Consider the following 10,983-nt stretch of genomic DNA (forward strand, 5'->3'; position numbering starts at 1 on the left):
GATACAGGCACACTAAGATCTTCTGATAGGAAACTTTTCTTTTTCTTATTGTGATGTCGAACAAAAATAGATGCATGGGTGTAGTTCTGCTCTCTCCAAAGCGTGCGCGTTTTTGTAGAGAGAGCCTGCAATCTACGTGAGAAACTTGTGTCTGGCCAAGTCCAAGAAGTGCAAAAAGAAAAGGAACATAATATAATTTTGCAAACCAGATAACCAACATTTTCTAAAAAGAAAAACAGCATAGAAAAACCTTTTCACTTATGAATATTAACACATAATTTTGTATATAAATAATCACACTTCACTGCACCACTACTCTCCCATCCGGTGATAGTGTGATGCTGATTGAGGCAACGTTGAGGGACATGAATATGGATTCATCAACTTTTTTCAACTGCGGACACCAAAAATTGTATCATCTTTGACTATGGTGGCGAACATGGAAAGTGGTAACATGAATGAATCATTAACAACATGTGGTAAATTTTTTTCCTTCTTGTGCAACACACGACATATTAAATTGTTGCATACAAAGGTTAAAGGAGACCTTCTTTTGAAAACCACAGTACAAACATAGACTCACAAATATAAAAATTCAACATAGTATAAGTCTGTTTGCATTCAAATGTTTTGAAATTTCCAAAAAGAAATAGATTAGTTATTAAACTCTCGAATAATATAAAACATGCCAACATCTGTATGTCCCACTGAAAATAAATACACCACTCATCTCCACCCGACAGAATATCTTAACTCTATTCTCCATGATGCGGACACCAACAATCATTTTTTAGTTACTGCCACTGAGTGTCAGTTTTTTAAACTTAATGAGTGTTCACAATTGTTCTTGGTTTCAAAAAAAAATATTAATATTTTAATTTGTTCACAAAATCATTAAAAAAACAAAAAATGTATGTGTTCATAAAATGTTCAGTTCAAAACATGTTCCAATTCTAATTAAAAAGTTAAAAAATGTTCATTTTCTCAAAACGTAAAGAAATATTCGTGTTTTCCGGAAAAGCAAAAGATAAAACCAATTGACTGTCTATTTCATGCACCACTACTCTTCCAACATACGAAGATAGTTAGGCTGGTTTCCACACTTCATGCTCCGAACAACAATAAGAGTGTAACCTTATTTCCAATGTTTATTGGAATTGGATATAAGAAATGAACACTGGTACAATTTTTTTGCCCGGTGCAACGCACGGGCATTTGTGCTATCTTTCTCTAATTATTATTTTTATTTTAATAATAAAGCACGGATTGACTCTGTGGGTTCACCGTCACAATACGTTTCTTTCCGTGATTTTACGTTTTTAGTTTGAATTTAAAATATATTCGAGGTGGTACTAAATTTTGTCTCCTAGGGTTCACCTAACAAGTCAAACTCAACAGGTAGAAAAAAAGAACCCGCACGACGACCTATCTCCACCTCGAGCGCATCTCCACGATCCAGTGCGCCGCCGCGGCCGGCCCCCGCCCCTCTGCCGCGCGTCACCACCGCCGGCCACCTCCCCTCCGCCGTGCGCTGCCCCCCTCCACCGCCATCATCGGCCACCGCCCCTCCGTCGTGCTCCGCCCCACCCCTTCGGCTTCAGTGGATCCGCACCGCCGCCGCCCTTCCTCTCCACCGTCACCCGTGCCTGCCCGCGCTCATCCATCGCCGCGTTAAGGCTTCAGTGACCACGGCGCCTCGGCTGCGACCCAGGCCTGCTTGGCCGCCGGATGGATGGATACCGGCCGAGCTCGTCCTTGGCGCCCCGGCTGCGACCCATGGTTGATTGGCCGCCGGCTGGAAGGGGACGTCTCCTCCTGACTAAGCTTGATGTGGGACTGACAGCCTGGTGTGTGCGGCCTGCGGACGGCAACGACGCATCTTCTCTTATCGTCCTCATGCTCTCTGCCCTTAATTTGTTATCCTATCTCTCTGATTATTGGCTACATGCGCAGGTGTTTGAGGCAGGACCGCATGAGCAGTGACTTGCATCCAGTAGGAGGAAGCAAGAAGCAGCAACGACTCTGAGCTAGCTGCTAGCAATGCACCCCCTCCCCTCTCATCTCGGGTACATGGATTATCAACGGCCAAACTACTCTCTTGATTCTTTCTTTAGCGTTTTAGTTTTCACTAACAATCCATATTTGGTAAACCGTGAACTCTGTTCAGGAGCATCAGGCAACAACCTGTTTGATGTTATGCATACGACGGATTGAGATACAGTATAATTTTCATGTCAAACTCTTACCTCTGTTTAGAAAATCAATATGAAGAAACAGGTGTATCTGATGTACGATCTGCACTTAAGAACAAGTGTACCAGTTGTTCCAAGCTGCCGGACGACCAAAGAGTCAGTGAGAGTCAACAATCCATTTGATTTCGTGGGGATTATTCAGTAAAATGCGATCTACACTGAAGCCAATCCGATCCAGGTGAAACAGAGGTTGGTAGATTATTCCTGCAACGGGGCTTCTGCTTGTGCGGCTCTGCATGTATGTTTTCAACTTGCAAATGGCCTGATTTTATCAATTATTGCTTGCTGAAAGACCAACCAGTTTATGCCTGACATTTGTGTCTCTACATTATGCGCGACGCCCAGACCGAGCGTTCAAAGTAGGAAAACAGACTCGGCGTGGCGGCCGCTCCCCATTTCCCTGCGTCGTCCAGATTTGTTCCGGCTGGGTGCCACCCTGGCGGCCAAGAGTGTGCTATCCCACGGAAGCAGGCCCCTCCTCTGTACTTTTACAACATATCCAGTTATGGTTCCATTGTTATCGCACACCAAACGTTCAATGAATTTCTTCAAGAAAATGAATGGATTATTTTGTTGTGTGCTTCAACCAGGTAAAATCCTATTGGTTGTTCTAATTATACAATCTTCTGAGCCAGTGAGCAGAAGTAATTGCTGATGTAAGTGTGGCAACTAATTTTGTTTACAACTGTCATTACTAATTCTATTAAATCTGAATTTCATTGGTGAAGCACGGTTGGAAAAGAAAAGTCATGGATAAAGCTTGGTAATTCCCAGTGAAGAGTTTCTGCTAATCCATCAGCTAATGCTAATGTAAGCATTACATCCTGTGAAGATATTTATTCTATGAGTCCTGCAGCTTTTTGTTGTTGTTGAAGCTAGCTGTGTGATGCCCTTTCTGTTTCATGTGATTTGATGCATAGATAGACAGATTCTATGTAGTCAGGACTTGGTACTTGGACCTTCATAAGATGGCGCAAGGGGAGCTATGGGGATAGATTGACAACAATATTTGCAAGCAGGAAATTAAAGTACAAAAACTACTTCGTATCGCCTTGGCTATAAGAACGCCTGGACTCCCTCAGCCGAAACCCATGTTCAATTGCTTTCCATGCCTGACATTGTTGTCGCCGTTTTGCCGATTTCGGCAGAATCTCGTCGTTCGACTTCGCCAGAATTCTGTCTGCCTGTTCTCCACCCATGGTACATGGTTCAGTGCCTTCTGTAGATTGATGTTCTATTCTCCACCCATGGTACAAAAACTACTTCGTATCGCCTTGGCCATAGAATTATCTGCTATTTTCCTATAATTTCGCCATCAAAAGATGTTCTATTTGTTTGGTTACTAGCTGTTCTGGTTGTGCCCATCGATCATCATAGCCAATTGGTTTCCTGTAAACTCAAGCTTCCTCTTTTACATGATTATCAAAATACCTCCATCATGAAGAACAAAGACTATTTATGATTTTTTTGTATTATCCTTCAGTTGCTTGTTGTGACCTAAAGAATTGACAGGCATTCATATGTACCAGTCAGTCCTGTATGTTGATACATGACAGGTGTATGGGCATGAGTCAATTGGTCGCACCAGTAGTTAGGAAGTCTTGTGCAAAGTTTTCAAACAAAAGATTATTATTAATGATTACTGGAACACCTTCTCTATTATTTCTCTTGATTTTAGTATTATCCGATTACTGGATCATTAAATCAGTCTTGTATGTTGGCATAGCCTCAAGCAAGCCTCTGCATTTTGCCTTTATTAGGAGTAGGTGAGGCTCAAGAGACTAATTTGGTTTCCTGTGAACTCAAGTTTTATATTTCATGATCATCAAAAACTTGACTGGATCAATATGTTTTTCTGCAATTGTTCCTTGTGTGTGTGTAGATGTAGATGCTATTTTTTTTTACAGTTTTAGAACACCTATGCATGCCAATGTGACAATGTTTTTCCATTGATCCATCCATGCGCCAAACTGACAATTTTGTTACTCTGTTCAGGTTGCAATCACGACGAGCAACAAATGTATGCACTGAACTACTGGAGTAAGGTAGTGAAATACTTCTTGCTTGCGTGAGTGGAATTTTCGAACAGAGGAAGAACATACAACAGAGTGTATGCACTACAGGTATGCTATTACTTAAAGCCTTATTGCTTGTCTTGCAATGGAAGAGTACATTTCCTTGCATATAGAACTTACAAATGAACTTTAGACTGAGTATTTCTTCTAGCAGCTCATAGCTCATCTTTGCAATTTTGTTGTCTCTGAAGCATGAAGGTAAAAGGGAATAAATCGCTTTATTTTAAATGGGTTCCATTCTGAATATAAATTAGCATCCAGGCCCTAGACCACGTACATATGCATAACTAACAGTGGCTCTTTTCTCATATTTTTAGTTAATCATTTTTTTACATATTACATGTTTATAGGAATGGCACAATATTCTCATGGCAGAATGGGGATGGGGCACTATGTGACCCAACAACTGTTCTACCAGCAGGGTTGATGGCATTCTATGGCAATACCAAGAATCCAAACATCATCCCCGAAGTGATCCGTGGTGCTCAGTGATACACTTCAATGGAAACATGAAGCCGTGGCTTGATGTCGCTCTCAACCAGTACAGGGCTATATGGACTAAGCATGTAGAGACTAGAATGGAATTCTTGACACTGTAACTTTGCTTTCTGAAGTAATTTAAGAAATCGTCCAAGAATAAGTCATCCGCCAATATATTGATTGTGGGAAAATGAGTGAACTATTATTTTTATCTGTTATGGATGAACATATGTGTACTATTTGTAGCAAACATCTCTCCAACTGGAAGGAAAATATTGGTGTTTGCTCCATGGCGAAGCACTAAAGAGGCATGCAGAGACAGACACAGGACTTGCCCTCCCTCCATGAAACAAGTCCACAAAATTACAAGTTGAAAGTGAGTGGGAGTATGATGGACTGTGTATAGACTTGGTATAGGAGTAGCTTGCATTTAAGTTTGAAACAAGGGATTTCCCTACCGCTGTTCAATGACATGTACGTTGTGTGGTGTCCGATCTCATTGTCTTCGGGATCGACCATGTTCGGATGCGGTTTGATAACGTGACCGGCCACCGTTGGCAAGGGTTAAAAAAGGATAAATGGTAACACAGAAGGAGTGTCATATTTTCTTTTGTGGGGTTAGACGAGAATTCATTTCTTAATGAGTTACAAGTTCACTCCTACAAAGCATAGGAACATCTGCAGGTCCCGAGTACAACCATACTGCGGTACGACCCTCGGCACGGCCAAAAGTAACAAAGTAATGGCTAACAGAATTCCGGCTCCTACTTACATGAACAATGACATTAACTTAGACTACCTCAGTGCAACCCATTTCGACTTCCACCCGAGTTTAGACCATTGAAGAGCGAGGTTGAGACCCTCCTCACAAGCAAGGAACTCAGCTTGAAGTGCCCCGGAGTGTCATATTGATATAGGGGACGCGGACGTGGGGATCTTGAGCCATGCTTATTGGGTTATGGGTGTCTGAATTTTTCTCCCCCGTTGCAACGCACAGACATCTGTGCTAGTCTCTCCCTAATAATAAAGTACGGATTGGGTCTCCGGGTTCACTGTCGCTGCTTTTTTGCAAACAAGTCCCTCATCTTTTATGAAATCAACCCGCACTCCATATGGGCATCATCAACCGGGTAGAGGAAAAAAACACGTCGTCGTCGGTCTCGCACACGAAGGAGCAGTCCGTCTCCAACACGAACACGAGTGCGAACTAAAAAAGTCTATCTGTCGCTGATTTTCCCCTCATCCCTGTCTCTTCTGATCTCTCTCACCTCTCGTTGCTTTCCGCCGTTGACTGATTCCGAAAAGCGCCGCGCTCGACGCAGGCGTGCTCGCTGTCGCCGCCGCCGCCGTCGCGCCCCCGTCCCCCTCTCCTCGGTGCCTGTCCTCTTTCCACCGTCGCCGAATCCGGACGAGACCGGCAGGATCCGCCGCATCTCACGCCCGCGGCCCGCCGTGGCTTTCGGCGGCATCGGGGGCGCCGGTCCGCCCCCGCTCCTCCGGGGCTGGCAGAACGGCGGAGCGGCGCTCTGGTCAGGTTCCTCTGCTTCGAGGGCGGCGCGTGGGCTGATGTCGAGGGCGAGGCGGCTGTGCCTCTGCGCCGGGCGTTCCTGGACGGGAGGGTGGTCGCAGAGGCCGCGTATGGCGGCAGGGAGTTCCTGTTCGACTTCCTGTGGATGGTGCGCATCGACGCTAGCACCGCCGAGGTGGTCGCCATGGGCTGGATTGACCGCGGGGCCTGCTTCTTCCCTGTGCCAGAAAGCGGGAGGAAGAGGAAGAGGGGCGAGCATGAGCTGGGGGACGGGGCGTCGTCCGAGGTGGATGAGAGGTCCGACGAGAGCAGCGACATGGTGGAGTCCTCAATCCAGCCTAATCTCCTGCCACTCTCAAGCACTCCCCGTGCAGCAGGCCTGATGTGTAGGCTGCCATGGCAAGGCTACATCCATGCATTCGGTACTGCTATCTCCCCCTCTCTCTCCTGATTTGCCTCTTCCATTCTCTCATTTGATTTAATCCCTTGAGCATATTTTCTTATGTATGCCTACAACATGCTAGGTGATTGTCTGATCTACCATGTGATTTGCGGTTCATGCGAAGTCATGAAATCTGGTCCGGATAGTGACATGATTTACTCTGTTTGATCAAACAGGTAGAAGCCGAAGCTGTTTTACTTTAATCTGATGAAGTCGGTGCTGCTATAAGCTAGGAAATCGAAAAATTCAACATTGGCAAGCTGGTCTTGTGCTCTTTGTCTAAAAGCATATTCTGAAAGCGAGGTTCTTATTGTGGATGTTTCAGCGTCAACCTGAATTTTCTTTAACCTACTACAGAAAGACCTTCTAGGGTGATTAGCTACAGTACTGTGACAAATAATCAAAAAAGATCATTGTCTTCTCATTTAATATTCTAGCTGTCGGCCAAATATTGAAGGTTGCACTACAACTACTTGATTACAAGTTTTATGTGATTTTTTTTTGTACAGCTTGCACAAACTCAGTGAGATCGGGAATCATCATCTCTCACATTTTTTCTCTTCAAAGGGAGGTGTCATCTCCTACATTTTTTTCTCAGAATCAACCATGTTTCTAATCCTAACCAGAAAGTTTCCATCGCTCGGCTCCTGATGGCATGATGCCTCATTTAAATTCTCTTATGTCATGGTGTTTGTATTCAGAAAATTAATTTATGATGCCTCATTTAGATTCTCTTATGTCATTGTGTTTGTATTCAGAAAAATAAGGCATGCTTATCTTATCTCGGTGTGTTTGTGCTCAGAAAATTAATTTGCTTATTTTTGCTTTTTGAGGGCTATAACAATAGATTTCATTTTTGAAAATCTGCTTCTTCCCTGTTCCAGAGAGCGGGATGAAGAGGAAGAGAGGCGAGCCTGAGCTGGAGTACGGGGCCTCGTCCGGGGTGGATGAGAGGTCCAACGAGAGCAGCGACAAGATGCAGGGCCAGCTCCTAGCCGCTGCGCGCGGCGCCGACGGGGGCAATGCCAAGTTCGCGTGGTATGGCGCTCCATCGGTGGATGTGGCCGCGGCGGCGGTGGAGCACGGGTTCGGCAGGATGAACAACCGGGTCCTTTTCCATCGCGCGCACGGCGACGACGTCCACCTCTCGCCGCCTCGGTCTCTTTATGCCAGGTCAGGTCAGAGTTCTGAATTTGTGGTTTTGATCGATGGCAAGCATGAATATAGGCATATAGCTGTAGGATAATTTATCAGACACAGTTACCAATTCAGGATCTGTTCCAAATTGCATTCATATTATCCCTCCGTCCCATAATATAATTGATTCCATGTTATTTTAGCCTTTGGTTTCTATATCTTGATTCATACTCCTAGCTCAAAAATTATGGGGAAACAAGTTTGCATGAACGACAGTATTAGTTTATCTATGAATGCAGTAATTTGATTGGGTAATGGTTTGTGGAAGGGAGGAATACGAGCAAAACTAAATCATGTTTCCTGCTACCTAGAGTCCGGGTGATGAAATATGTTCTGAATGTTCTGTGAAGCAGTGCATAAAGGAACTTACGAGTATGAAATCATTTTTATGCAGCGCAATGCTAGCAAATGCAGATGAGAACGGCGAGGCGCATATCATGTTGTGCCGTGTTTTGTTGGGCCGGCCATAGGCCATCCCGGCCGGGTCCTCCTAGCTCCACCCCAGCAGTGACAATTACGACAGTGCCATCGACAACATGCAGAACCCACAGTGGTATGTTGTTTGGGGCAAGGACATGAACATGAGGATCCTCCCAGAGTACGTCGTCAGCTTCAAGTGTCCCAACCTCCATCAGATGCAAGGTTAGTGAGTGCTCCGTCTGAATTGGTGTTGTAATTGTTCCGAGATGTGCCTGGATCTCATGTTATTATTCGTTGAAATTTTGGGTTTCAGGATCATCGGGAGCGAACTCCACACTAAAGAAGCCTTCGCCGGTGGCTCATGACATGTTTCCGACGCTTCTAGCAGAGATCCAGTGGTTCATGCCATCTTCCAAGCTGCAGACATTGCAGGGGACCTACAATTGCTTCAAGGTAAATTGGTGGGGGTGCTTATTAGTATAGGGTGTGCCAATATAATAGCAATTACGGAAAGAAATCTAGAGAATTGGTCTCTGGCAGGGGGACTCTTGAGAATGGAAAACGGGGGAAGGGAGATGAGTTTGGGTGTCTTTTTTTATATATAGAAAAAGAGAGTGTGTTTTATCTGTAAGTGAAGTGTGCACGTGAAGTGCTTTTTATTGGCTAAGCCTAAATGATGAAAAAATAAAAATAATCTTCCCAACCAAGCAACAAACTCTATTGATAAAAATCAACATAGTAAAAATAGTTAAAAAAATGTACATAGTTATATATTTATTCACACTTTCTAAAAACTGGTCAAATTTTCCTTAAAAACCAAAATAAAAAGTATTCACAATATTTAAAAAACATTCAAATAATGTTCTCCCTAAAAAAAATCGAGTTTTAATAAAACATTCACTTTTAAAAACAAAGAAATATTCATGTTTTTTTAGAAAAAAGTAAAAAATAAAAATTGATTCACAAACTATTCCAAACTAATCTTCCATCAGATAAAGAACGCTAAGAGGGCTTTTTAACGTGCAAACTTCAGACTCTGAAAATAATAATTAATGCAACTTTATTACAAATGTTAAACTATAGTGCATAATATCACATGGATAAGGATGTATGTAGATGGATTTTAAAGTGAGATTCACCCATTTCCACCGTTTGTAGTCCATATTGAAAAATCTTCTAAGACTTTATTTAGAAACGGATGGGGTACTTTGTTTGTAGTCTTTGTACAACCTGCTTCGTTCAGAAGAATGTTCTATCAAAGCAACCATGTCTGATATGTTGACATGAATTCTTTCATGTGGCCGTCCCTCACATTCCTTTGCTTTCAACTATTCCAGCCAGCTGCAATGAAGTCCTCCATAGAGAAGGGTTTGCAGAAAATGATCTTGGCATCCCAGATAAGCAGGTTGGGGTCAAAGCCGGTGCCCGGGGGATTTCAATGGATCACCAACACGAGAAACTGAAATGGCAGGACCAGAAAAGATGGTCCCAGATCTCACTGCAGCCGGATGTGCAAGAACACATCAATGATCATCTGTGAGACTGTGACACTGGAATTTTGTTGATGGAGCATTACCTCTGCTATTTAGCTTCTAGAGTACAATGACTTGTATGTCCAACTATAACAGCTAGCAGCATGGTTTATCCCCTTCTGGTTGTACAATTTCTCTAGAGTGATGGCATAGGAAGAGCATGTGTATATGTTGAGCATTTGTACTAGTCTCTCTCTAATAATAAAGCACGGATTGGGTCTCCGGGTTCACCGTCACAATACGCTTTGTTGCTATGAATTTACGCTTTCAGGTCTTTTTCTTGGAACAAAAATTCTTGAAACAGAAAAAGAAAAAAATGCAGAAAACTGCGTCCGACAGGATTTGAACCAGGGTCACTTGGAGATAGCCTAGCGCCCCTAGCCAATTCAGCTAGCTTGCTTGCCACGTTAATTAACTGAAACTTAATCTAATCTCTCTAATACATGGGCCGAGCTGGCCCACTCCAAGGACGCAGCCAACCAAACAGGCCTATTTGTTGCCAGCTAATTAGTCCCACCTCGCCTTTTTCAATTTAATTCCACCGATTTATATAGGACTATGAGTTGTATGACAATCAATAAGGAGCCTCGAGGATTAACTAGCGAAGGATGAGATGTGGGTTGGCGTTGTGGCTGCACGATACACGAAAATAGAGGGGCATGAGAAAAATAAAAGAAGAAAGGAGAATTAATAAAGAATGAGAAATAATAGAAAAACATGAGCCACAACATTACAATGCATGACGAACATGCTTGAAAGTCGAAGAAGCGAAGACGAGGGCACAGCGAAAAAAACTTTAGAACTCATAAATAGTCCCACCTCGCTCCTTTTCAACCAATTCAATCCATTTATATACGTGGGAAAAGAATGAAGGAATTAATCCGCAAGAAAGGGAAGAGCGAGTACGTTCGAAGGAAGAATCAGATAAGTGCACAATCGGGCAGCCAACATCCACGCGTGTGTGGCCCAAACCAAATATGGAAAATCAGATAAGGACAATCAGCAGCCGCCGGCGACGGCCTGGGAAATCAACCCAGGAGAGGGAATCCGATCCAGC

The 10,983-nt window shown here is 43.5% G+C and overlaps 1 long non-coding RNA gene and 1 pseudogene across 15 annotated transcripts; both read left to right on the plus strand.

Annotated features, from left to right (window-relative positions):
* Window positions 1-1,414: 1,414 nt before the first annotated feature.
* LOC119354397 lies at window positions 1,415-5,097 on the plus strand. Of its 15 annotated transcripts, none has more exons than XR_005170852.1 (7): window positions 1,418-2,066; window positions 2,168-2,490; window positions 2,598-2,908; window positions 2,981-3,062; window positions 3,173-3,452; window positions 4,248-4,375; window positions 4,678-5,097. It is a non-coding gene; the product is annotated as an uncharacterized LOC119354397 (long non-coding RNA). The 15 variants fall into 15 exon arrangements; XR_005170856.1 differs by having other exon boundaries at window positions 3,177-3,452; XR_005170859.1 differs by having other exon boundaries at window positions 3,181-3,452.
* An 822-nt stretch (window positions 5,098-5,919) lies between these two features.
* LOC119357830 lies at window positions 5,920-9,857 on the plus strand (annotated as a pseudogene).
* The last annotated feature ends 1,126 nt before the right edge of the window (window positions 9,858-10,983 follow it).

The sequence above is a fragment of the Triticum dicoccoides genome, chromosome 2A (assembly GCF_002162155.2).
Source record: "Triticum dicoccoides isolate Atlit2015 ecotype Zavitan chromosome 2A, WEW_v2.0, whole genome shotgun sequence".
NCBI lineage: Eukaryota > Viridiplantae > Streptophyta > Magnoliopsida > Poales > Poaceae > Triticum > Triticum dicoccoides.